We start from the raw sequence: 26,894 nt of genomic DNA on the forward strand, positions 1-26,894 counted from the left end.
ACGTTATTTTAATTCTCCAGCATTTTTTTTTGCTTTTTCTAAGGTACTTCTATTTTTTTTTTTTTTAATCTAAATTGTGACCATTTTTTGGGTATTTAATTAACTGTATGTGTCCTGATTAACAATAAACAATAAACAATAGATCTGGTTAAACCTTCAGTTAATTTAACTGGAATATTTGCAAAAAATGTATTGAACCGATTTGCCAGAGCTGAGTGGTCGCTTTGACCAAGAGATACCTCGTTATGAACTTTATTCTTGGTTAGAGAATTAATAATCCTTCACGAAGCTTTGGAATTATTTTCAGAATTTACAATGATCTCGTTGAAATATTCTCTCTTCGTTGTGGTCAAAAGAGAATCATATCTCCTTTTAGTGGACCTATAGACATCCCTGAATTCTGGTTTACAGAATGATAAAACATAAAGTTTGTCTAAGGTATCTTTCGGTTTTTTAATTTCGGGAGTTTGTCTAAAAACACCAGGAGAAACCAGTCGAATAGCAACTTTAGGAAAACACAGCTCAAAAATTTCCGAAAAACGTTGGTGGAAAACATTCCAAAGTTGACTAGGATCAAGTTTGCTGCCGTAAACACCATCCCATTCCATCAGTGACAGTTCCCGTAAAAACCTCTCAATTGATGTGTCATTTATAATTCTTTTCTTTACAAATTTATTCTTCATTTTGTCACCGCAAATCAATGTGGAGATAAACTTCAATCCTGAATGATCTGAGATGTGTTACTCAACTACATTAGTATTACCGCTAAGGGAGGTGAACACATTGTCTATACAAGAGCCAGACACAGGACGTGTTGGCTTAAAATTTGTAATTCTGACATTGAAATTCTCCAACAAAGACAGAAATTCTCTAACATCAGAAGAAGAAGACAGAATATCTAGGTTAAAATCTCCTACCAGAATATAGTCAGATGTCTCCGACAAGCAACGCTCAAAAATTTCTCTTAGGCATTCGAGGAAGTGTACAACATCGGCTAATGGCGGGGTATTAGGCCTATAGATACAAATAATAAGCATTTTACAGTTTTCCATATACAAACTGGCAGCTCAACATTCAATGACATTAGGAATACTTAGTGAATTATAATCTTGCCTATCAGTACACTTCAGATCTTCCTTGCAGTAAATTGCAGTTCCACCATGTCTTCCTTTCAAACGCCAAAAACTTGAAACAAGCTTGTAACCCTCCAACATGCCGGCTTCGAGTTCATCTTTGGATTTCCAATGCTCAGTTATCGCCACTATGTCTGCACCCTCTTCCAGAGCCATCAAGTGCAGCTTATTGAGAGCAGTACCCAGAGACTGGACATTCTGAAGGAGAAGGCAGAAATGACGCTTTGCAGCACAATGCTCCGATACAGCTCTGTGTCAACGCTGTCTTCACCAAACTTTTAGGAATGTTCGTAAACAAAGATACCACGTCCAGAGATATGAGCACATAATCATCTGGTACCTCGATCAGTCTCAGCTCCTCCACCAAAGTATGCGAGTTCTTGACATTATATACTTACATTAACATTATTGATCAACTCAATTTAATGTATCGATTTCTCGTTGATGATCAGACTTAGACATTGCAGTTTCACCTCGGGCCTATTTCTCTGTACTCTCGCGTCTTCTCTTTAAAATTCAGTATTCTAACCTTCGCGTTTTCTGATAGAAAAAGGAGGCTCTCGCAATCAATTTTCAATTGATTGCCCTATCACTGTGTAACCGTTGTGTTGATATTGAATTTATTGAACTCCTCAACGTCTAAGTCTGACATCCAGTGACTTCTCATTTGAACTGCTCTGGACCATCTCTTGTTTTTAATTGGATATTGTCTCTCTGAGTTTATAGATGTTGTTAATATTAGTTGCTTTTTACTGTATTAGCTTCATGCAGGTGACATATTCATTTTATGGTTGTGAATGATTCTTAATAAATGTTTTTATACCATCTCCAACTCAATTATCTTCTAATACAGTCCACTACTCTTTAATTAAAAATCATAACACCCTCGATTTTTTAACACATCTACTATTTATATCCTACAGATAATTGGAAAAATTTGCTCTTTTCAGTTTCACTAGTTATAATGGCGTCATAGATCTAACGCTACGCTACGCACCGTAATTTTTTATATTTTTTCTCATTATTCCATATGCCAGCTTCAGTACTCTCGCGAATATTATTATTCCAGTTTCAACCTCAAGAAAAAGGCTACTGCAACCAAAATTTTTCGTTATTTTCTCTAATAAATCTCAGCAATCAATTTTAAGAAATTCATGACGGAAGAAAGTAACTTTTTTATTCGGTTTTTCGAAGTTTTCCATGAGCTATATGGATGTGTAGAGGATGTTTCATTAAAATGAATTAATTTCAAAGAAATTACCTGAGCCTGAAACGAAAAACAGTTTACATTGACGAATATAATAGACAGATAGAATAGAAGTCAACGTTCATACTTAATTATCGAAATCTCATTTCTCTTGACAAATACAAAGGGGATTTATCTGTAAAAAAAACCAGAACAATATCATGGAAACCAAAAAAGTGCCATAACTGATCTACGGGACTACTATTTCTTGATAAGACAAAAAAACCCTATTCAAAACCATTGACGTATTGAAGTATACAGTAAAATATTTGTTACTTTGACTAGGTGACAGGTACAGAATAACACAGGTACAGTATAACCAATACAATAAACCATCCCTCAACGTTTCCGCCCGCAACGGACCGATTTGGTCATAATTACTACCTGCGAAAACAAGGAATTGTATAGCATGAACTTTGAAGTATTTTGAAATAAGATATTTGATTGTTGATGCATTTTTCGGAAATATTGCAATTAATTATCGATTTATGTTCGAACCCCAGCATCTCAAAATAGAACTTTTTTCTATGAAACGGCCTTTTCAAAATCATTTTGAATATTTTCGATAGCCGGATCAGCATAGAAATCATAAAATATCTAATCTAAACAGCAAATGAAGTTGGACGGCCAAAAACTTGCATAAGTTTGACTATGTCTAATTTCGACATTATTTTGGCGATATTTTATTTTCACTTTACTGAATGTCACTTGCATTGGTTATTTTTTTTTAATATCTTCTTTTCGTACTGGGCGTGAATATAATTTCCGATTTTCGTCTTAAATTTTGGAGATAGTGAGGCCTTACAAATGTTTTAGTGTGACTTTCGGACTTATATCAAGTTATTTATTTTTTGGTGAGTTGGAGTTTGTATTGGACGAAATTTTTGCTTGTTATTCGGATGTGATCATGATTAGGGACATGAATAATTGCATGATTCAGAATTCTGCCCGTTCGAGGGCGATGAGGAACATATTGGAATCCTATAACCTAAAACTAGTGAATAACAGGCCCACGCATCACAGTGCTACCTGTGATACGTTACTCGACTTGTTTATAACGTCTATACCTAACAGAGTGGTTGCCAGTGGACAACAGCATGCTTATAAATTTTCTCGTCATGACCTGGTGTTTGCTGGATTTAAACTCAAATGCCCTAAACCTAAGCCTCGAGTTATTAAATGTCGGAATTTGGGAGGTGTCGATCTGGCGAGGCTGGTTCAAACTGCGAGGGCTGCTGATTGGGAATCGGTTTATCAAGCTCCTACTTTGGATGCAATGGTGGCTATTTTTAATGAATTAATATTAAAAATCTACGACGAATTAGCGCCCCTGAAACTCATTAAGGATAGACATTCTCCATGCCCCTGTTTAACTGAAGAGATCAAGAATGCAATGAAATGTCGTGACAGGTTGAAGGCCTTCTACATCGCGAATCCTACCGAAGTAAATAGGGAACACTATCGTACTGCGAGGAACACTTGCAATCGGATGTGCAGGAGTGCAAAGAGAGATTATCTCCACGGAATTCTTAATGGCGCACCACCAAGGAAGGTCTGGCAGACTTTGCGCTCAGTTGGGGTGGGCGAGAGGCACAGCCCACCTTGTGCAAATTTTGATCCCTCTCTGCTTGCCCGGCATTTTGCGAATTCTGGTACTAGGATTAATGAAAGTATTAAGACAAATACATTGATGAAGTTAAGCTCATGTTCTCCACCAGGTAGTGTGTTCGATTTTGTGCCCATTAATGAAGACGATGTTAAGTCTGCTCTGGGAGAGGTTGGTTCAGGGTCGGTTGGTTCCGATGGTATTGGAGTGGGCCTTCTGAGGCTCATTGCGAATGAGATTCTTCCTGTGCTCTCACATATCTACAATATTTCAATTCAAACTGGCATTTTTCCTAGTGCATGGAAATATGCTAAAATCATTCCCATACCTAAGTGCCAAAATCCCACGAGTCCAGGGGACTTTAGACCCATTTCCATACTCCCTACTCTATCTAAAATTTTTGAAAAGATCATTAAAGGCCAAATTATTAACTATTTGAATAATAATAATCTTCATAATTGCTACCAGTCGGGGTTTCGCCAAAAACGCAGCACGACAACTGCCCTTACTAAAATAACTGATGATATCAGCGTGGCCATGGATAATAAACTACTCACTGTTTTAGTTCTCTTAGACTTTAGTAAGGCCTTCGACTCTCTCGACTTCGATATACTTTTGGCCAGGCTGCGTCTGCTGGGTTTTGCTGAGCATACCATAGCCTTCTTCTACTCTTATCTGAAGGATCGCGAAATATCCGTTGAGATAGATGGCAGCTCCTCTGATTGGGTGACTGTGTTTTCAGGTGTTCCGCAGGGGAGCGTGTTGGGTCCTCTTTTATTCTCTATTTACGTCTCCTCACGGACTGATTCCTTGGACATTAAATTTCACCTTTTCGCAGATGACCTACAAATATATATCCACACTTCCGTTGAAGATTTCTCGGCTAGTATCGAAAATTTAAACAGGAATCTCTTACGACTGTCTGTCGTCGCTGAGAGCTTAGGTCTGACTCTAAATACTACCAAAACTAAGTCGATCATTATCGGTACTAAACGAAACTTGGGTTTGATCGACAAAGTAAATAATAAAATTGTCCTCAACGATGTTGTTGTTCTCTACTCCAATGAGGTTAGAAACCTTGGTATCTTATTGGACGAAACTCTATCCTGGAATAATCAGATTGCTTTTATCAGTTCAAGAGTCTTCTGTATCTTGCATCAACTCCGACTTTTAAACAACTTCTTGCCCTTCGAAACCAGGAAAACATTATTCTTCTCTCTCGTACTTCCTATACTCGATTATGCTGACGTAGCCTATATGGGTCTCACAAACACACAGCTGATGAAACTGGAGCGGTTACAAAATGCAGGTGTACGATTTGTCTACAACTTAAGGAAATTTGATCATATAAGTCAATTCAGGCAAAAGATGGGATTGCTACCCATCAAACAACGTCGAATTTGGCATCTTCTTTTACTGGGGTTCAAGGTGTTGAGGTCCCGCGAGCCTGAATACCTTAGTCTTCTGGGAGATGGGGTCCGTCAGACAAGGGCACTCTATAACTTGACCTTGAGGATACCACTCCACTCGACTAATGTTTGCTCGAATAGCTTCACAGTTCTGTTTCCCCGGCTCTGGAATCGCCTCCCTCCGGATATCGTTCGGAAGGTAACTTACCTTTCATTTAGGTTTTTCCTCAGGAGATATTTAAGTGCTTCACCCATCACACTTACTTGATACCCATGTTTAATATGGTCCCTTTCTTCGGCGACGTCTATCCTTCTCCCTCCCATTCCCCTTTCTCCCTATTTTGGAGCAGGTTGAACTGAATTTAAGTTAGGTCAGGTATTCTTGTTTTTAGATATAAGTTTCTTTAATAGATTATTTCTGGTTGGCAGGAAGAAATTGCATGGCGATATGTCCACCTTTTGCACAATTCTATAAAAATGTATGAAACTTGTTTTAATGCAATAAAGAGTTCAATAATAATAATAATAATAATAATCAAATTAATTCAGATGCATAACATCCGCAGATAATGAAATCAACGAATGTTACGATCTAAATCGAACTAACAAACTACCATCGCTCGAAGTATTACCAGAAATTTCATTTCGTCGACAAAGAGTAGATGCTGACCATGGTTTCGGTCTTATTTGACCTCGTCAGAGCAACAAAACTCGATTCGTCAACATTCGTTGATTTCATTATCTGCGGATGTTATGCATCTGAATTAATTTGATTATTATTTACCCATTCGTTGATTTCATTATCTGCGGATGTTATGCATCTGAATTAATTTGATTATTATTTACCTGCCTTACTGTTGAAGGCGTGATCCATTTCTTAATAATAATAATTTCCGTATAATTCCCCATTTTGAAAAACGATAGCAGAATATTCCGTATCCAGGAATACCTTGTCAATTTTGGGCATAGTAAGGATAGGCTGGATCATAATTCGACTAAAATAGAGGTTTTCATTTAAACAAATTTTTTTCGATGAAAGTACGAAACGAAAGAATTTTTTGGTGGATATGCTGTTAAAAATACATTATGACTTCGACAACAATTCCTGAATGTTGCACCATTCTATCGTTAAAGCATACTGAAAGCTGGAAATCTTGGAAAATTCAATGTCATGTCACCAGAGTCACATGTTACTCGATGGGGAATCCATGCCGTTTTTTAAGAAACCAAGTTTTTAGCTCTTATAATATGAGAATATTTCATTTTAATTATTTATTTATTTATTTATTTATTTATTTAATTATTTATTGATTTATTTATTCATTAAAAAACAATATTTACGACATAGAAACGGTTGATGGAAAAGTTGATTTTCTCACCTCTAATATAATAACTCTATTAGATCTACATGCTCCATTCAAAACATTCAAAATTTCTAAAAATTATTCACCTTGGCTAACCGATACTTTGCGGGATATGATCAAGACCAGAAACCAGTTACTATCTAAATTTAAGAGATCGGGAGAGATTTCCGACTGGAATATGTACAAACAGCTGAGAAATATTATCACTTCGGCTGTCAAAAAAGAAAAAATGGCTTATTATAGCAAGTACATTAATTACAGCGGAAATCCCAAAACTACTTGGACACATCTGAAGAAAATGGGTATTGTTCAGCAAAAAAATAAAGTGCTCAGCGCTTCTCTTGCCGATGTTGACCGTATTAATGAACATTTCATTAACTCTGTTCCTGACCTGTCCCCCGATGACGATCTATTGTCTTTTTATGCTGACCGAGATAACTGTTCTGCTTCTTGCTTATTCAGGTTCCGTACTGTTGATGAGATTGAAGTTTTGGAATCCATCAAATCAATCAAGAGTAAAGCTGTTGGTTATGATGGCATAAATATACTTACCCTCCACTTGTGTGTACCTCATATACTTCCACATATCACTCATATCCTGAAATATTGTCTGAAAAAATCCGTCTTTCCCAGCCAGTGGAAAAGAGCAGTTGTTCTACCTGTGCCAAAGGTGTCTAATCCAAGGAACTCGAACAATTTACGACCTATAAGCATTTTGCCAACATTGTCCAAAATTTTAGAGAAGATCATGTGCAAACAACTCTGGTCACATTGGAATTCTAATAAGATTATTCCTCCCACCCAGTCTGGTTTTCGAAAAAATCACAGCTGTACCACGGCTTTGCTGAACATCACCGATGACATAATTAGGGCAACTGATAAGGGTAAACTCACTATTCTCGCACTTTTAGACTACTCTAAGGCATTTGACAGTCTCGATCACAAACTGTTAGCAGCATTATTGGCACATGTTGGATTTTGTGATGCTTCGGTTCTCCTTCTTGTTTCTTATCTCGCTGAACGTTATCAAGTAGTTTCTTACAATGGCAATTTATCATTTCCTCTCAAAATTCAGAGGGGTGTACCACAGGGGTCGATTCTTGAACGTCTACGTCGTTACGATGGCTACCTGGCAGGCCATCTACCAGATAGCTGCCAGGCAGGCCAGACATTATTATTATGACTTTAGCCTTGCGGCTTTCACACTCCTCTCTAGAGGAAAATTCACTTATCTCAGATATCTGAGATAGCAAAAGGATTAAGCTCTGTTGGAGCCCTTTCCAGGTTTTCGGGCTCGTGGTGGTGGTGGGGTTCGGGTCGCTCCTCGGCTTCCTGCTGTAGGTTGGATTCCTGCTCCACCCGCACTTCCTGTCGGAGCAGACGGTGTTCCTCTGCATTCCCCATGTACTTGCGTACAGTTCTCGCCGTTCCGAGCAGTACCGCCTTCTGCATGACTTTATAAATATTTTCGTCCAACTGAAGTTTTCTCAAGTTCTCCAGTAGTTTCTTCGGTATCAGGCCTGTAGATGAAATGACAATAGGGATGGTCTTTATATCTGTCAGCTTCCACTGTCTTCTGGTTTGTTCCTCGAGATCTCTATATTTTGAAATTTTTGCAGTGTGTCTATCTAGACGATTGTTATTATTTGGAATTGCCACGTCGATGAATAGTGCTGTGTCCTCATCCTTATTGAGCAATATGAGGTCTGGTCTATTGTGGGTTATTTTCCGGTCTGTGAGAACAGTGCGATCCCAGTAGAGCTTGTGATGTTCGTTTTCCAGCACAGCATCTGGATGGTAATTGTAATAAGGAATCCTTTTCGAAGTTAGAAGTTGGTGTTTTAGTGCCAATTCTTGGTGAAGAATCTTGGCAACAGCATCATGTCTATTTTTGTACTCCGTGCCCGCGAACTTCTGACATCTCCCGGTGATGTGCTGGATAGTTTCATGTGTCGCACAGCCATAACGACAGCTATCGTCCGCCACTGAGGCATCCTTGGCGATGTATCTCATGTAATTTCTTGTTGGAATCACCTGATCCTGGATGGCGAGCATGAAGCCCTCTGTCTCAGGAAACAACCTTCCGGAAGTCAGCCAGTAGTTCGACGCAGATATGTCGACGTAATCATGGTTGACCTCATTCTGGTGCCTCCCATGCAAAGGTTTGCCAATCAGTTTCTGCATTTTACTTTCTGCAGAGTGTTCGACGGTTTCCAAGTGATCCTGGTGTAGCTTTAACGGTGTAGATGTATCAGCAACACAAACTAGTCGATGGAGTTCTGACGAAGCTGCCTTGCTCAAGAAATAGTTTCGAAGTCCTTCAATTTCCTGGGACATACGGTTGGACAAATCAACAATTCCTCTACCCCCAAGATGTCGTGGCAGCTCTGTATGTTCTATTGAGCTTTTGGGGTGATGTTTATTGTGTTTAGTCAGCATCGTCCTTATTTTTCTCTGTAAAGCTGCTAAATCGGTGGTCGTCCAAGAGATAATACCAAATGAATAGCTCAGCGCCGAGCAAGCGTAGGTGTTAATCGCTTTTATCAGATTCTTGCTGTTAAGACCAGTTCTCATTATCCTCCTTAATCTTCGGGTAAACTCCTCCGTTAATTCTTTCTTCATCTGAGTCTGATTGATTTTTCTTGCCTGTTTTATGCCTAGATACTTGTATGTGTCTCCTTCCTTTAATGCTTCAATTTCTGCACCTTCCTTGAGTTTGAACGTACCATCTTCTATTTTCCCTCTCGTTATGTTTAGCAGTCGACATTTTTCTAGTCCAAACTTCATTTTGATGTCCTTCCACCATTTTCAGCATCAGTTGCATTTGTTTTTTGGTAGATGCGAAGAGTTTCAAATCGTCCATGTAAAGGAGATGATTCAGTTTCATCATAGTTCTACTGCCGCTCTTGATGGAAAATCCGTAGTCCGTAGAATTCAATCTATGAGACAAGGGATTCAGGGCCATGCAGAACCAAAGAGGGCTCAGCGAGTCTCCTTGGAAAATTCCGCGTCTTATTGGAATAGGTTCTGTTGTAATGGAGCAATCTGCTGCTTTTATTTGAAGACTAGTACGCCAGGTGGACATGGCGTTTTTCAGGAACTTAACAATATTGGGATCCACCTTGTAAATCTTCAAGATCGTCAAGAGCCATTCGTGAGGTATAGAATCGAATGCTTTTTTGTAGTCTATGTAGGCAGCGTAAAGATTCCTTCGCTTGGAGAACGCTTGATTGCAGATAACTGAATCTATTATTAGTTGTTCTTTGCACCCTCGGCTGTCTTTGGTGCATCCTTCCTGTTGCATGGCGATGATGTTATTTCTTTCGCAATGGTTGTGAATTCGGTTTGATATGCACGATGTGATTAATTTGTACATCGTTGGAAGACATGTGATCGGTCGGTACTTGGATGGGTCTTCTGTATTCCTTTGGTCTTTAGGTAACAGGTATGTTGTGCCATGTGTAAGGAATACTGGCATTCTTTCAGGATTTTCAATGACATCATTTATTGCGGAGGTCAATTTGTCATGCATGATCCAAAGTTTCTTGATCCAGAAGTTCTGTAATCCATCAGGCCCAGGTGCTTTCCAGTTGTGCAGTCCTCTGATAGCTGATTTTACTTCTTCAATCGTGATAATGTCATGCTGCATCGGCTCATATTTTGTAGCTTCAGATTTTTCATCTTCAATCCATCCGGTATCTCCATTGAACTGAGGTTTTGTTGATAATTGTTCTGTCCAGAATTGTTCAATGGCTTCCTTTGGTGGTAACTTTCCATTTTCTCCATCTGACGATGTCAGTGACCGGTAGAAAGATTCTTCCGACTTTTCGAATGAATTATTGTCTCTTTTCCGGCTATAATTGCTTTTATATCTCCTCAAGCGTTCTGCATACAGACTTAATTTTTGCTTCAGAGTGTCGAGGCAATGGTGAGCTGTAGCATTCTCCGTCTCCCGTTCTGTGTGTGTCCTGTTTCTATCCATGATCTCTTTGGCAGCTTTCACAACCTTTCTTCCTCGATTCCCGTTCAAGTACTCCGTCAGTCGTCCAATGTCTCTTCTTAGCCTTTCTGTTTTGTGTTGAAGACGTTTCTGCCATGCTGGCGCGTGTAATTTGTGTAATTTTGGACCATCGTTGTTCGTTCGGCGAATTTTTGCCCCCATGGTTTTCGCTGTCGTCAGCGCTGCACAGTGAAAAACTAGATGCATATATTCCAATGAACTTCCGTTCTGTAGGTATTCAGGTAAAACTTCCTTATTCAAGATGTCGATTATAAGTGACAGTTTTTTGGATGTATTGAGTCGTGGAGGTGCTACTCGATGAAGAGGATCTGTTCCTTCCAGTTCGGCAAATTATCTCCTCATGTCAGAGTCAACTTGTCGGTGGAGCTCTTCCCTATCGTCCTGGTGTTCAGGCTCATTTGCTTTGCAAGAAGGACTTTCAGTATCAATGTCTTCTGGGTGTTGTTGCCCAGGTATGTGAACTTCATCAGAGGTGTTGGTGTTATTCTCCATTGCTAGCGGACGCTGAAGTTCTCGTTTAATTGCGTCGATTCGGGCCGTTGGTACTAGTTCATTTCTCAGAATTACGCGGTACTGGTCTGCCACTCGTTGTTCAGTGACATTGACATTTGGGTAGGCAATGCAGAATTCCTCATGGAGCCTTTTCCTATAGTTGTTCGTGTTCTGCCCTAGTCCCGTGATGGAGTTATATATGCGCACAATAGTTTCATTCATGGACGTTGTCCACTTCATGCGCTTTCTCACTAACCCTGCTTGGGTGAGCATTGGCTGAATATCCTGCGCAGCACCTTCAGCGGTTCGAGTCGGCAATTGAATTGGACTCGTTGGTTGCTGTTGTTGCTTTGAAGCTGTAGCTTGTTTTGCAGCAGGAGCCCGCTTCCTCAACATCCTGCCACCGACGTCCCGCATGCTGTCATGTCCAGCGCCGGCTCCAGACATGCCCTGACGATCCCCAGGCAGCGACTTGTTTCCGAGGCTTCTCGTAATCACCATTTTCATGGGTTTGTGCTCACCTTTCTCGGTTTGGGTGAGGGGTAGAGAAATGAGAGCAGAAAGAGCACCCCTATGAAGGATATGAAAGAGAGAGGAAGAAGGAATGGGACTGCGGACAGCAGGCGTGGCTGGCTGCACCGTCTACGTCGTTACGATGGCTACCTGGCAGGCCATCTACCAGATAGCTGCCAGGCAGGCCAGACATTATTATTATTATTATTATTATTATTATATACTCAAAACTTTTCGGTTTCCCGGTTAAGACCTTGAAAATGAAATTCATGAAGTAGATAGTAGTGCTCCGTATAATTAGGGTGAAAACAAAAAATAACGATTCTGTACTTATATATAGGAACCTACATGGAATTCTGCATATACATCAGAGTCGTTAAATCTATTCAGGGACATTCTTTCTATAGTTTTATTTCCTCAGGAAAAACGTGTATACCATCTACAACGTGAATGTAAATGATGAAAAAGAATTCTCTAGAAATTATTAATTTTGAAATATTGTTTGGAGCAGCGAGATTTGAAACAAACTTAAGAATTGAAATACTAATGCGCTTCAATACTTGCTTATCCAGATAGTCATTATCTGTATCGATAACTTATACTTTTCAATTGTTGATATTTTATCATTTCATAATATCAGAAACGTTTGAAAAAATAAACAGTAATATAGTATATTCTTTCTGTAAGAAAAATACTCTGGACAATTATCATTTGAATTCTCATATGTTTCATAAACTCATAATTATATAAAACACTCTATAATTTTAGGTATTTTTAGTGTTAGGCTCAAGTATCACAAAATAACAAAATATTTTATATGTTCTTTTTAGGTATCATAAGTAATGGATTGAACACTATAAGTAAAATATCGCAGGAATTTGGACAGGTTGAAAAACAATCTCTTATGAATTCGCCAACGTTTCGGAACTATTTTGTTCCTTTCTCAAGGCTCATCATATAACTAATAAAAGTAACACTTTAAAATTGGTCATAGGAAGTTAAGGATGAATCAACAAACAGTCCGACGTGTGACAGTTAATTTGAACGAATGTAATACATTTATTCCATAGAAATTTTAAGTCACAGCAATCTAATATCGAATCAGACGACGGAACGGGCAATTGGGTGGTGGGGTGCTAGGGAGGGATGGTAGAGGGGCTATATAACAGCGGAGTACATGTACAAAGTATTCAGTTGTGAATGTGCTTCGTGCTGCAAATATTGTGTTGTGGTTTACATTTTTTAACTTTGATACTATCGAATTTTATCGTTTCATACTTAAATATTTTTTTCATTGTGGAAGACGAGATGGACAGAAAGAAGATCTTGAGAATGGGATTGGAAAAATTGAAGTCTAAACAAATTGACTTGAGGAGAACAGTTCAAATCAGGAATTTTCTAAAGTCACATGTAGGAGAACGAAAAAGAGGAAAAGTTCCGCAGAAAAAATCCGACACTCACGCTGCAAGAAGAGAAGGTAATCAAGATGAACATAGCCAAAAAGTCGTGAAGAAAATGAATTCCGATGTTGGAGAAAAAAAGCAGTATGTGTCGAACGGAAATCTGAGAAAACGCTTGACGAGGTCTTTCATTCTGAAGGAGATTCTGAATATGACATCTATTAGAAGAAAAGAAGATCCTAATATCAAACTTTTCAATGTGAATGACTACATTGAGATTTTTAGGAAGAAGGAGAAACCTATAAAATGAAACTTTTGTAGGATTTGTAACTCCAGCCCGCGCTCTATATTCAAAATGAAATATTAACTTCGAACAAAATTGAAAATTGTTAGATGTAGAGAAAAGACAACAGTACTGTTTTGAGTACTATGCGTAAAAGACTGAACGCTCCTTGAACTGCGATCAAGAAATAGAAAATTCATAATATTGGAGTGCAAGTCTGATATTTGAATTTACAGCATATTCTTAATGAAACATTAATTTTGAAAACAAATAAAAATTGATAGGGGATCATAAAAGTTAACAGTTAGTACTGTTTCAAGTACTATGCAAAAAAAAATCCACTGAACGCTTCTTGACCTGCAATCAAGCAATAGGTTATGTATGAATTCAGAGTGCAAGTCTGATATAATGAATCATTTATGATATAGAGTGTATTCTAAATGAAACATTAGGTTTGAAAAAAAATTAAAAATTGTTAGGTGTACTCAAAAGACAACGTTAGGTCCCGTTCCAAGTACGGTATAAAAAAAATTAAAACTTCAAAATATGACTAGATATACTAATTATCAGTAAAAATTAAGTAGGAGGATATCAAATAAGTGAGCCTTCGAATAAGAGCGATAAATAAACGAAATCAACTCAGATATAAGAAAACCAACAACTGTTGATTTGTTTGTCCACTTTTATATCAATGTGTATTATGTTCCTGAATTAATTTCGTTTGTTGCGAGTTATTTCATCCTCTCATTTATTGAGACATTGGTTCACTATAACCAGGATAATTTCCAATCCTGCTTTTTTTGTCATACAAGAACATTGTTTTAGGGAATCATCTACTATTTATATCCTACAGATAATTGGAAAAATTTGCTCTTTTCAGTTTCACTAGTTATAATGGCGTCATAGATCTAACGCTACGCTACGCACCGTAATTTTTTATATTGTTTTCTCATTATTCCATATGCCAGCTTCAGTACTCTCGCGAATATTATTATTCCAGTTTCAACCTCAAGAAAAAGGCTACTGCAACCAAAATTTTTCGTTATTTTCTCTAATAAATTTCAGCAATCCATTTTAAGAAATTCATGACGGAAAAAAGTAACTTTTTTATTCGGTTTTTCGAAGTTTTCCATGAGCTATATGGATGTGTAGAGGATGTTTCATTAAAATGAATTAATTTCAAAGAAATTACCTGAGCCTGAAACAAAGAACAGTTTACATTGACGAATATAATAGACAGATAGAATAGAAGTCAACGTTCATACTTAATTATCGAAATCTCATTTCTCTTGACAAATACAAAGGGGATTTATCTGTAAAAAAAAACAGAACAATATCATGGAAACCAAAAAAGTGCCATAACTGATCTACGGGACTACTATTTCTTGATAAGCAAAAAAAACCCTATTCAAAACCATTGACGTATTGAAGTATACAGTTAAATATTTGTTACTTTGACTAGGTGACAGGTACAGAATAGCACAGGTACAGTATAACCAATACAATAAACCATCCCTCAACGTTTCCGCCCGCAACGGACCGATTTGGTCATAATTACTACCTGCGAAAACAAGGAATTGTATAGCATGAACTTTGAAGTATTTTGAAATAAGATATTTGATTGTTGATGCATTTTTCGGAAATATTGCAATTAATTATCGATTTATGTTCGAACCCCAGCATCTCAAAATAAAACTTTTTTCTATAAAACGGCCTTTTCAAAATCATTTTGAATATTTTCGATAGCCGGATCAGCATAGAAATCATAAAATATCTAATCTAAACAGCAAATGAAGTTGGACGGCCAAAAACTTGCATAAGTTTGACTATGTCCAATTTCGACATTATTTTGGCGATATTTTATTTTCACTTTACTGAATGTCACTTGCATTGGATATTTTTTTTTTTAATATCTTCTTTTCGTACTGGGCGTGAATATAATTTCCGATTTTCGTCTTAAATTTTGGAGATAGTGAGGCCTTACAAATGTTTTAGTGTGACTTTCGGACTAATATCAAGTTATTTATTTTTTGGTGAGTTGGAGTTTGTATTGGACGAAATTTTTGCTTTTTATTCGGATGCGATCATGATGGGGACATGAATAATTGCATGATTCAGAATTCTGCCCGTTCGAGGGCGATGAGGAACATATTGGAATCCTATAACCTAAAACTAGTGAATAACAGGCCCACGCATCACAGTGCTACCTGTGATACGTTACTCGACTTGTTTATAACGTCTATACCTAACAGAGTGGTTGCCAGTGGACAACAGCATGCTTATCAATTTTCTCGTCATGACCTGGTGTTTGCTAGATTTAAACTCAAATGCCCTAAACCTAAGCCTCGAGTTATTGAATGTCGGAATTTAGGAGGTGTCGATCTGGCGAGGCTGGTTCAAACTGCGAGGGCTGCTGATTGGGAATCGGTTTATCAAGCTCCTACTTTGGATGCAAAGGTGGCTATTTTTAATGAATTAATATTAAAAATCTACGACGAATTAGCGACCCTGAAACTCATTAAGTTTAGACATTCTCCATGCCCCTGGTTAACTGAAGAGATCAAGAATGCAATGAAATGTCGTGACAGGTTGAAGGCCTTCTACATCGCGAATCCTACCGAAGTAAATAGGGAACACTATCGTACTGCGAGGAACACTTGCAATCGGATGTGCAGGAGTGCAAAGAGAGATTATCTCCACGAAAATCTTAATGGCCCACCACCAAGGAAGGTCTGGCAGACTTTGCGCTCAGTTGGGGTGGGCGAGAGGCACAGCCCACCTTGTGCAAATTTTGATCCCTCTCTGCTTGCCCGGCATTTTGCGAATTCTGGTACTAGGATTAATGAAAGTATTAAGACAAATACATTGATGAAGTTAAGCTCATGTTCTCCACCAGGTAGTGTGTTCGATTTTGTGCCCATTAATGAAGACGATGTTAAGTCTGCTCTGGGAGAGGTTGGTTCAGGGTCGGTTGGTTCCGATGGTATTGGAGTGGGCCTTCTGAGGCTCATTGCGAATGAGATTCTTCCTGTGCTCTCTCATATCTACAATATTTCAATTCAAACTGGCATTTTTCCTAGTGCATGGAAATATGCTAAAATCATTCCCATACCTAAGTGCCAAAATCCCACGAGTCCAGGGGACTTTAGACCCATTTCCATACTCCCTACTCTATCTAAAATTTTTGAAAAGATCATTAAAGGCCAAATTATTAACTATTTGAATAATAATAATCTTCATAATTGCTACCAGTCGGGGTTTCGCCAAAAACGCAGCACGACAACTGCCCTTACTAAAATAACTGATGATATCAGCGTGGCCATGGATAATAAACTACTCACTGTTTTAGTTCTCTTAGACTTTAGTAAGGCCTTCGACTCTCTCGACTTCGATATACTTTTGGCCAGGCTGCGTCTGCTGGGTTTTGCTGAGCATACCATAGCCTTCTTCTACTCTTATCTGAAGGATCGCGAAATATCCGTTGAGATAGATGGCAGCTCCTCTGATTGGGTGACTGTGTTTTCAGGTGTTCCGCAGGGGAGCGTGTTGGGCCCTCTTTTATTCTCTATTCACGTCTCCTCACGGACTGATTCCTTGGACATTAAATTTCACCTTTTCGCAGATGACCTACAAATATATATCCACACTTCCGTTGAAGATTTCTCGGGTAGTATCGAAAATTTAAACAGGAATCTCTTACGACTGTCTGTCGTCGCTGAGAGCTTAGGTCTGACTCTAAATATCACCAAAACTAAGTCGATCATTATCGGTACTAAACGAAACTTGGGTTTGATCGACAAAGTAAATAATAAAATTGTCCTCAACGATGAGGTTAGAAACCTTGGTATCTTATTGGACGAAACTCTATCCTGGAATAATCAGATTGCTTCTATCAGTTCAAGAGTCTTCTGTATCTTGCATCAACTCCGACTTTTAAACAACTTCTTGCCCTTCGAAACCAGGAAAACATTATTCTTCTCTCTCGTACTTCCTATACTCGATTATGCTGACGTAGCCTAAATGGGTCTCACAAACACAGCTGATGAAACTGGAGCGGTTACAAAATGCAGGTGTACGATTTGTCTACAACTTAAGGAAATTTGATCATATAAGTCAATTCAGGCAAAATATGGGATTGCTACCCATCAAACAACGTCGAATTTGGCATCTTCTTTTACTGGGGTTCAAGGTGTTGAGGTCCCGCGAGCCTGAATACCTCTATGATGGTCTTAGTCTTCTGGGAGATGGGGTCCGTCAGACAAGGGCACTCTATAACTTGACCTTGAGGATACCACTGCACTCGACTAATGTTTGCTCGAATAGCTTCACAGTTCTGTTTCCCCGGCTCTGGAATCGCCTCCCTCCGGATATCGTTCGGAAGGTAACTTACCTTTCATTTAGGTTTTTCCTCAGGAGATATTTAAGTTATCGATTGAAATTTATTTTAGGAGGATTTTGCATCTCTTCACAAACCTTTTAGGGCTTTCACTCCCAATCTCTGAAACAAAATCAATTAAAAATGAAATCAACGATTTGCTCCTGCGTAAATTCTTGCACTAATTTGTCAGGAGCAAATTAACTAGAAAAAATTGTTGCCTGATTAATGAACTCAAAATAAATAATGTTGAAATTATAATTCTTCGTAATTTCAAAATTAAATGAATCAACGTTTCTGTGCAGTCTCTGTTTTTGTGTGTTGACAATTAATGTCAGACAAAAAGCGACAATTCCAGAAGATTTTCAAAAGTAGATTTTTTCGTCTGATGAAGGAGTCTGATATAGACTCCGAAACGTTACGAAGAATTATAATTTCAACGTTATTTATTTTGAGTTCATTAATCAGGCAACAATTTTTTCTAGTTAATGTGCTCCTGACAAATTAGTGCAAGAATTTACGCAGGAGCAAATCGTTGATTTCATTTTTAATTGATTTTGTTTCAGAGATTGGGAGTGAAAGCCCTAAAAGGTTTGTGAAGAGATATTTCAGTGCTTCACCCATCACACTTACTTGATACCCATGTTTAATATGGTCCCTTTCTTCGGCGACGTCTATCCTTCTCCCTCCCATTCCCCTTTCTCCCTATTTTGGAGCAGGTTGAACTGAATTTAAGTTAGGTCAGGTATTCTTGTTTTTAGATATAAGTTTCTTTAATAGATTATTTCTGGTTGGCAGGAAGAAATTGCATGGCGATATGTCCACCTTTTGCACAATTCTATAAAAATGTATGAAACTTGTTTTAATGCAATAAAGAGTTCAATAATAATAATAATAATAATTTCCGTATAATTCCCCATTTTGAAGAACGTTAGCAGAATATTCCGTATCCAGGAATACCTTGTCAATTTTGGGCATAGTAAGGATAAGCTGGATCATAATTCGACTTAAATAGAGGTTTTCATTTAAACAAATTTTTTTCGATGAAAGTACGAAACGAAAGAATTTTTTGGTGGATATGCTGTTAAAAATACATTATGACTTCGACAACAATTCCTGAATGTTGCACCATTCTATCGTTAAAGCATACTGAAAGTTGGAAATCTTGGAAAATTCAATGTCATGTCACCAGAGTCACATGTTACTCGATGGGGAATCCATGCCGTTTTTTAAGAAACCAAGTTTTTAGCTCTTATAATATGAGAATATTTCATTTTAATTATTTATTTATTTATTTATTTATTTATTTATTTATTTATTTAATTATTTATTTATTTATTTATTCATTATAATATACTAAAAACTTTTCGGTTTCCCGGTTAAGACCTTGAAAATGAAATTCATGAAGTAGATAGTAGTGCTCCGTATAATTAGGGTGAAAACAAAAAATAACGATTCTGTACTTATATATAGGAACCTACATGGAATTCTGCATATACATCAGAGTCGTTAAATCTATTCAGGGACATTCTTTCTATAGTTTTATTTCCTCAGGAAAAACGTGTATACCATCTACAACGTGAATGTAAATGATGAAAAAGAATTCTCTAGAAATTATTAATTTTGAAATATTGTTTGGAGCAGCGAGATTTGAAACAAACTTAAGAATTGAAATACTAATGCGCTTCAATACTTGCTTATCCAGATAGTCATTATCTGTATCGATAACTTATACTTTTCAATTGTTGATATTTTATCATTTCATAATATCAGAAACGTTTGAAAAAATAAACAGTAATATAGTATATTCTTTCTGTAAGAAAAATACTCTGGACAATTATCATTTAAATTCTCATATGTTTCATAAACTCATAATTATATAAAACACTCTATAATTTTAGGTATTTTTAGTGTTAGGCTCAAGTATCACAAAATAACAAAATATTTTATATGTTCTTCTTAGGTATCATAAATAATGGATTGAACACTATAAGTAAAATATCGCAGGAATTTGAACAGGTTGAAAAACAATCTCTTATGAATTCGCCAACGTTTCGGAACTATTTTGTTCCTTTCTCAAGGCTCATCATACAACTAATAAAAGTAAAACCTTAAAATTGGTCATAGGAAGTTAAGGATAAATCAACAAACAGTTCGACGTGTGACAGTTAAATTGAACGAATGTAATACATTGATTCCATAGAAATTTCAAGTCACAGCAATCTAATATCGAATCAGACGACGGAACGGGCAATTGGGTGGTGGGGTGCTAGGGAGGGATGGTAGAGGGGCTATATAACAGCGGAGTAGATGTACAAAGTATTCAGTTGTGAATGTGCTTCGTGCTGCAAATATTGTGTTGTGGTTTACATTTTTTAACTTTGATACTATCGAATTTTATCGTTTCATACTTAAATATTTTTTTCATTGTGGAAGACGAGATGGACAGAAAGAAGATCTTGAGAATGGGATTGGAAAAATTGAAGTCTAAACAAATTGACTTGAGGAGAACAGTTCAAATCAGGAATTTTCTGAAGTCACATGTAGGAGAACGAAAAAGAGGAAAAGTTCCGCAGAAAAAATCCGACACTCACGTTGCAAGGAGAGAAGGTGATCAAGATGAACATAGCCAAAAAGTCGTGAAGAAAATAAATTCCGATGTTGGAGAAAAAAAGCAGTATGTGTCGAACGGAAATCTGAGAAAACGCTTGACGAGGTCTTTCATTCTGAAGGAGATTCTGAAAATGACATCTATTAGAAGAAAAGAAGATCCTAATATCAAACTTTTCAATGTGAATGACTACATTGAGATTTTTAGGAAGAAGGAGAAACCTATAAAATGAAAAACTTTTGTAGGATTTGTAACTCCAGCCCGCGCTCTATATTCAAAATGAAATATTAACTTCGAAAAAAATTGAAAATTGTTAGATGTAGAGAAAAGACAACAGTACTGTTTTGAGTACTATGCGTAAAAGACTGAACGCTCCTTGAACTGCGATCAAGAAATAGAAAATTCATAATATTGGAGTGCAAGTCTGATATTTGAATTTACAGCATATTCTTAATGAAACATTAATTTTGAAAACAAATAAAAATTGATAGGGGATCATAAAAGTTAACAGTTAGTACTGTTTCAAGTACTATGCAAAAAAAAATCCACTGAACGCTTCTTGACCTGCAATCAAGCAATAGGTTATGTATGAATTCAGAGTGCAAGTCTGATATATCATCAGAGATCATCAGAGATATCTATAAAATATTTTGTTATTTTGTGATACTTGAGCCTAACACTAAAAATACCTAAAATTATAGAGTGTTTTATATAATTATGAGTTTATGAAACATATGCGAATTTAAATGATAATTGTATAGAGTATTTTTCTTACAGAAAGAATATACTATATTACTGTTTATTTTTTCAAACGTTTCTGATATCATGAAATGATAAAATATCAACAATTGAAAAGTATAAGTTATCGATACAGATAATAACTATCTAGATAAGCAAGTATTGAAGCGCATTAGTATTTCAATTCTTAAGTTTGTTTCAAATCTCGCTGCTCCAAACAATATTTCAAAATTAATAATTTCTAGAGAATTCTTTTTCATCATTTACATTCACGTTGTAGATGGTATACACGTTTTTCCTGAGGAAATAAAAACTATAGAAATAATGTCCCTGAATAGATTTAACGACTCTGATGTATATGCAGAAATCCATGTAGGTTCCTATATATAAGTACAGAATCGTTATTTTTTATTTTCACCCTAATTATACGGAGCACTACTATCTACTTCATGAATTTCATTTTCAATGTCTTAACCGGGAAACCGAAAAATTTTGAGTATATAATAATGAATAAATAAATAAATAAATAAATAAATAAATAATTAAAATGAAATATTCTCATATTATAAGAGCTAAAAACTTGGTTTCTTAAAAAACGGCATGGATTCCCCATCGAGTAACATGTGACTCTGGTGACATGACATTGAATTTTCCAAGATTTCCAGCTTTCAGTATGCTTTAACGATAGAATGGTGCAACATTCGTGAATTGTTGTCGAAGTCATAATGTATTTTTGACAGCATATCCACCAAAAAATTCTTTCGTTTCGTACTTTCATCGAAAAAAATTTGTTTAAATGAAAACCTCTATTTTAGTCGAATTATGATCCATCCTATCCTTACTATGCCCAAAATTGACAAGGTTTTCCTGGATACGGAATATTCTGCTATCGTTTTTCAAAATGGGGAATTATACCTACGGAAATAACTTGATATTAGTCCGAAAGTCACACTAAAACATTTGTAAGGCCTCACTATCTCCAAAATTTGAGGCGTAGGAGGGCCACATAATATTTTAAAAATATTTTTCCTTAAATTCCGACTTTGAAGTCGGAATTTAGTTAAATTCCGACTTTGAAGTCGGAATTTAGTAAATTCTGACTTCAAAGTCGGAATTTAGTAAATTCCGACTTCAAAGTCGGAATTTAGTAAATTCCGAGTTCAAAGTCGGAATTCTGTTAAATTCCGAGTTCAAAGTCGGAATTTAGTTAAATTCCGACTTTAAAGTCGAAATTTTGTTAAATTCCGAGTTCAAAGTCGGAATTTAGTTAAATTCCGAGTTCAAAGTCGGAATTTAGTTAAATTCCGAGTTCAAAGTCGGAATTTTGTTAAATTCCGACTTCAAAGTCGGAATTTTGTTAAATTCCGAGTTCAAAGTCGGAATTAAAGAAACGCAGCTTGTATTGAGATCGCCTCATGTCGGCGTCGTCAGAAGTTGTCAAGTGTGTAAAGTGTGTTTGAAAATTGAAGATATGGAGGTAAGTCTGTAATAAATACATAAATGCTTTTAGATAACTCTTCTGTACCAAGCTCTCGAATGAGCTCATTGAAAGGAATATTCATATATCGGTCATCGATGCATGGTGCAAATATAATGGTGTTCTAGGCAGCTCCTCCAAAATCATTCGTATTTACGCATGACGTCAGCTGCTTGATTAGTATACCTTTTTTGTTTTTTCACGTTTTTGAATATTATAATTGTAGATACAGTCACTATAAACATTGTTTCGGTTTCTTGATACAAGGTGTCACAAATTGCCTGTTAAAAGCTGTTTCTAGACCAGATAGACTAAAATTTTGAATCTTACGATCTCCATTCTCGTGAAAACTCAGTCAGTGATATATTCTTTTGTTTTGAGATATGACCTAATATTGATATTCTGCCAAATTCTAAAATGAAGTGAAACTCTTTGATATAGGTATCCGGTATCCGTAAACATTAGAAACATTGTATCGAAGAACTAAAGATTTGGCTTAAGGTTCAGTATATAGGCACAGGCCTAGGGCGGCCAGATATCACAGGCGGTAAATCGTGAAAAAAAAAACCGCTGATAATAATGAGAAATAAGTAAAAGGGCCTATAGCAGAGAGAATGTAAAATAAAATTCATATCTTCGCTATTAACTATTGTGTAGAAAAATGCTAAGTAACGCAGCTTCTCAATTTCATGCAATTGAGGAATTTATCGTACATCATCTTCGAAGGGGTAGCTAGTTGAGATTTAAAGGACATTCCAAATTTTTTGTGACAGAAAAGCATAGGCTTTTTTTTAATGGGAATGATACAAAGATAGGATTTTTTACCAACCTATTTTGATGAAGGAATGAAATGGTTAAACTAATTGATTTCGAATTTTCACTTTTTTATGTAGGTATTTTGAGCTCAATGACAATCACTCTTGGAAGTGATTGACGTTTTTAAAGTGTTATCAAAAAAATTTGTTTTCTTGGGTGTAAATTGACGAAAGGTGAAAAAGTTGGTGTTGCCTGATGGAAACATTCAACTATCCTCTATCTTTGAGTAATTTCAGATAAAAACTTAGATGTTTGAGCATTCTGTACAATATAGTAAATACCGGAGATATGAATATTGCGAGTTATTTCTTACTCAGTCTGTTTATTCCAAACGTTCGCACACATTAGGCGTGTCGCACGTCACCGCATTTTATAACTATTATCTTCCTAAATTACTATTTATCATAAACCAGCATCTCATTAGATTCAACTAAATTTAAATTTCTAAATCGATTTCGATAAAAATCGGCAAAAACGTAATAACATTATGTACTCTATAATATATTATAAAGGGGCGACCAAGTTTGCAAATCCGCCACTTCATCAGATATCTGATGATATCTGATGATATCATCAGATCATCGATAGACTTTATCATTGAACCATCAACTTTTATAATCAATCGTTCTTTCACGGAGGGTATTTTTCCGGATAATCTGAAGATTACTATAGTCAAACCCCTACATAAAAAAGGTAGCAAAGATGACAACTATAGGCCCATAAGCATCCTCTCTTCATTTTCTAAAGTTTTTGAAAAGATTTTAAGCAATAGAATGTCCAATTGTTTTCGTAAATTCAATGTTATTTCTAGATGTCAACATGGTTTTGTTAAAAATAAAAATATTGAAACCGCTATTTTTGAGCTCATAAATGACATTGTTCTTGCTCTGGAGCAAGGACAAATTCCTATGGCACTGTTTTCGGACCTTTCGAAGGCTTTCTGTGTTGATCATCGAAAGCTTTTGGAAGTACTCGATAATTGTGATATCAGAGATAGTCAACTCAAACTCATAGAGAGCTATTTGAAGTCCAGAAAACAACGGGTAGTTCTGGAGGCTGATGGTGAAACCTTTGTCTCGGATGAAATTGAAACAATTTTAGGACTCCCTCAGGGTAGTATTGTTGGTCCTTTATTGTTCATAATTTATGTTAATTCTTTACCTAAGGCGATCAAAAGTGAATGTGAACCTCTAATTGAGAGGATGATGAAGAGTATACCCTCATCTCGGACTAAAGTAAAATCACCAGCTGTTTTGACTAAAAGCATTGAAACAAATCATGCTCTTTCAGTTAAATCTACAATGCCGTCCCAGGATACTACCTCAATGAGATTATTTGCAGATGATACAAATATTTTGACCCGATCGTCATGTATTCCATACGCTGTTGATGTTTGCAATATTGTGGTTAACTCGGTAAAAACTTGGTTATGTAATTATAATCTTGTCCTAAACATTGAGAAGACTAAATGTATGATTTTTCATAGTGATAATTCCAAATTAGATTTTCCTGAAACTGTGGATATTCTTGATAGCTCTGTTGTGGTAGAAGATAATGTGAAATTTTTGGGTATAGTTCTTGACAGTCAATTAAAGTGGGGACCTCATACAGAACAACTTAAGACCAGATTAAGCTCTGCATGTTACACATTATTTATGTTAATTGGTCAAGTGAATTTCGATGTGCTCAAACTTGTCTATTTTGCAAATTTTCATTCCATACTTTCATATGGAATAATTTTTGGGGGTAGTTCATCAAATGTGGAAAATATTTTCGTTGTTCAAAAAAGGGCATTGCGTACTATGTTACGTTTGAGTTATAGAGAATCATGTATAGGAAATTTCGAAAAAAATAATATACTCACTGTCTATGGATTATATGTATATAGGCTCTTACTTTTTTTTAGAAAACGAATTCATTATTTTGAGGTTTACAAAAATGTTAATAACACCAGAAGAATGTTTCCTTATAATGTACCTATTCATAGGACAATACTAAGGGAGAGAACTGTTGAATGTATGGCAATATCTATGTACAATGCTCTACCAAAAACTATTAGAATGATCACTTGCGATGAGGATTTTAAGAAATCTTTATATTGTTTTATCAATCAGAGCCATACAGTTTATCTGAATTCATTTCGTACTGTAGGAGATAGGTATGTTAATATTTTGTCTGTTTGATTCCTGTTCAATATGTTTTTTGACTTATTCCATTTTTATATCTTATTTGGTGTAATTTCTTGGAATTAATAAACATATGACTTTAGCCTTGCGGCTTTCACACTCCTCTCCAGAGGAAAATTCACTTATCCCAGATATCTCAGATATCAAAAGGATTAAGCACTGTTGGAGCCCTTTCCAGGTTTTCGGGCTCGTGGTGGTGGTCGGGTTCGGGTCGCTCCTCGGCTCCCTGCTGTAGGTTGGATTCCTGCTCCACCCGCACTTCCTGTCGGAGCAGACGGTGTTCCTCTGCATTCCCCATGTACTTGCGTACAGTTCTCGCCGTTCCGAGCAGTACCGCCTTCTGCATGACTTTATAAATATTTTCGTCCAACTGAAGTTTTCTCAAGTTCTCTAGTAATTTCTTCGGTATCAGGCCTGTAGATGAAATGACAATAGGGATGGTCTTTATATCTTTCAGCTTCCACTGTCTTCTGGTTTGTTCCACGAGATCTCTGTATTATGACTTTAGCCTTGCGGCTTTCACACTCCTCTCCAGAGGAAAATTCACTTATCCCAGATATCTCAGATATCAAAAGGATTAAGCTCTGTTGGAGCCCTTTCCAGGTTTTCGGGCTCGTGGTGGTGGTCGGTTCCGGGTCGCTCCTCGCCTCCCTGTTGTAGGTTGTATTCCTGCTCCACCCGCACTTCCTGTCGGAGCAGACGGTGTTCCTCTGCATTCCCCATGTACTTGCGTACAGTTCTCGCCGTTCCGAGCAGTACCGCCTTCTGCATGACTCTATAGATATTTTCGTCCAACTGAAGTTTCCTCAAGTTCTCTAGTAGTTTCTTCGGTATCAGGCCTGTAGATGAAATGACAATAGGGATGGTCTTGATATCTTTCAGCTTCCACTGTCTTCTGGTTTGTTCCTCGAGATCTCTGTATTTTGAAATTTTTTCAGTGTGTCTATCTAGAAGATTGTTATTATTTGGAATTGCCACGTCGATGAATAGTGCTGTGTCCTCATCCTTATTGTGCAATATGAGGTCTGGTCTATTGTGGGTTATTTTCCGGTCTGTGAGAACAGTGCGATCCCAGTAGAGCTTGTGATGCTCGTTTTCCAGCACAGCATCTGGATGGTAATTGTAATAAGGAACCCTTTTCGAAGTTAGAAGTTGGTGTTTTAGTGCCAATTCTTGGTGAAGAATCTTGGCAACAGCCTCATGTCTATTTTTGTATTCCGTGCC

The sequence above is a fragment of the Coccinella septempunctata genome, chromosome X, assembly GCF_907165205.1.
Source record: "Coccinella septempunctata chromosome X, icCocSept1.1, whole genome shotgun sequence".
Taxonomy (NCBI): Eukaryota; Metazoa; Arthropoda; class Insecta; order Coleoptera; family Coccinellidae; genus Coccinella; species Coccinella septempunctata.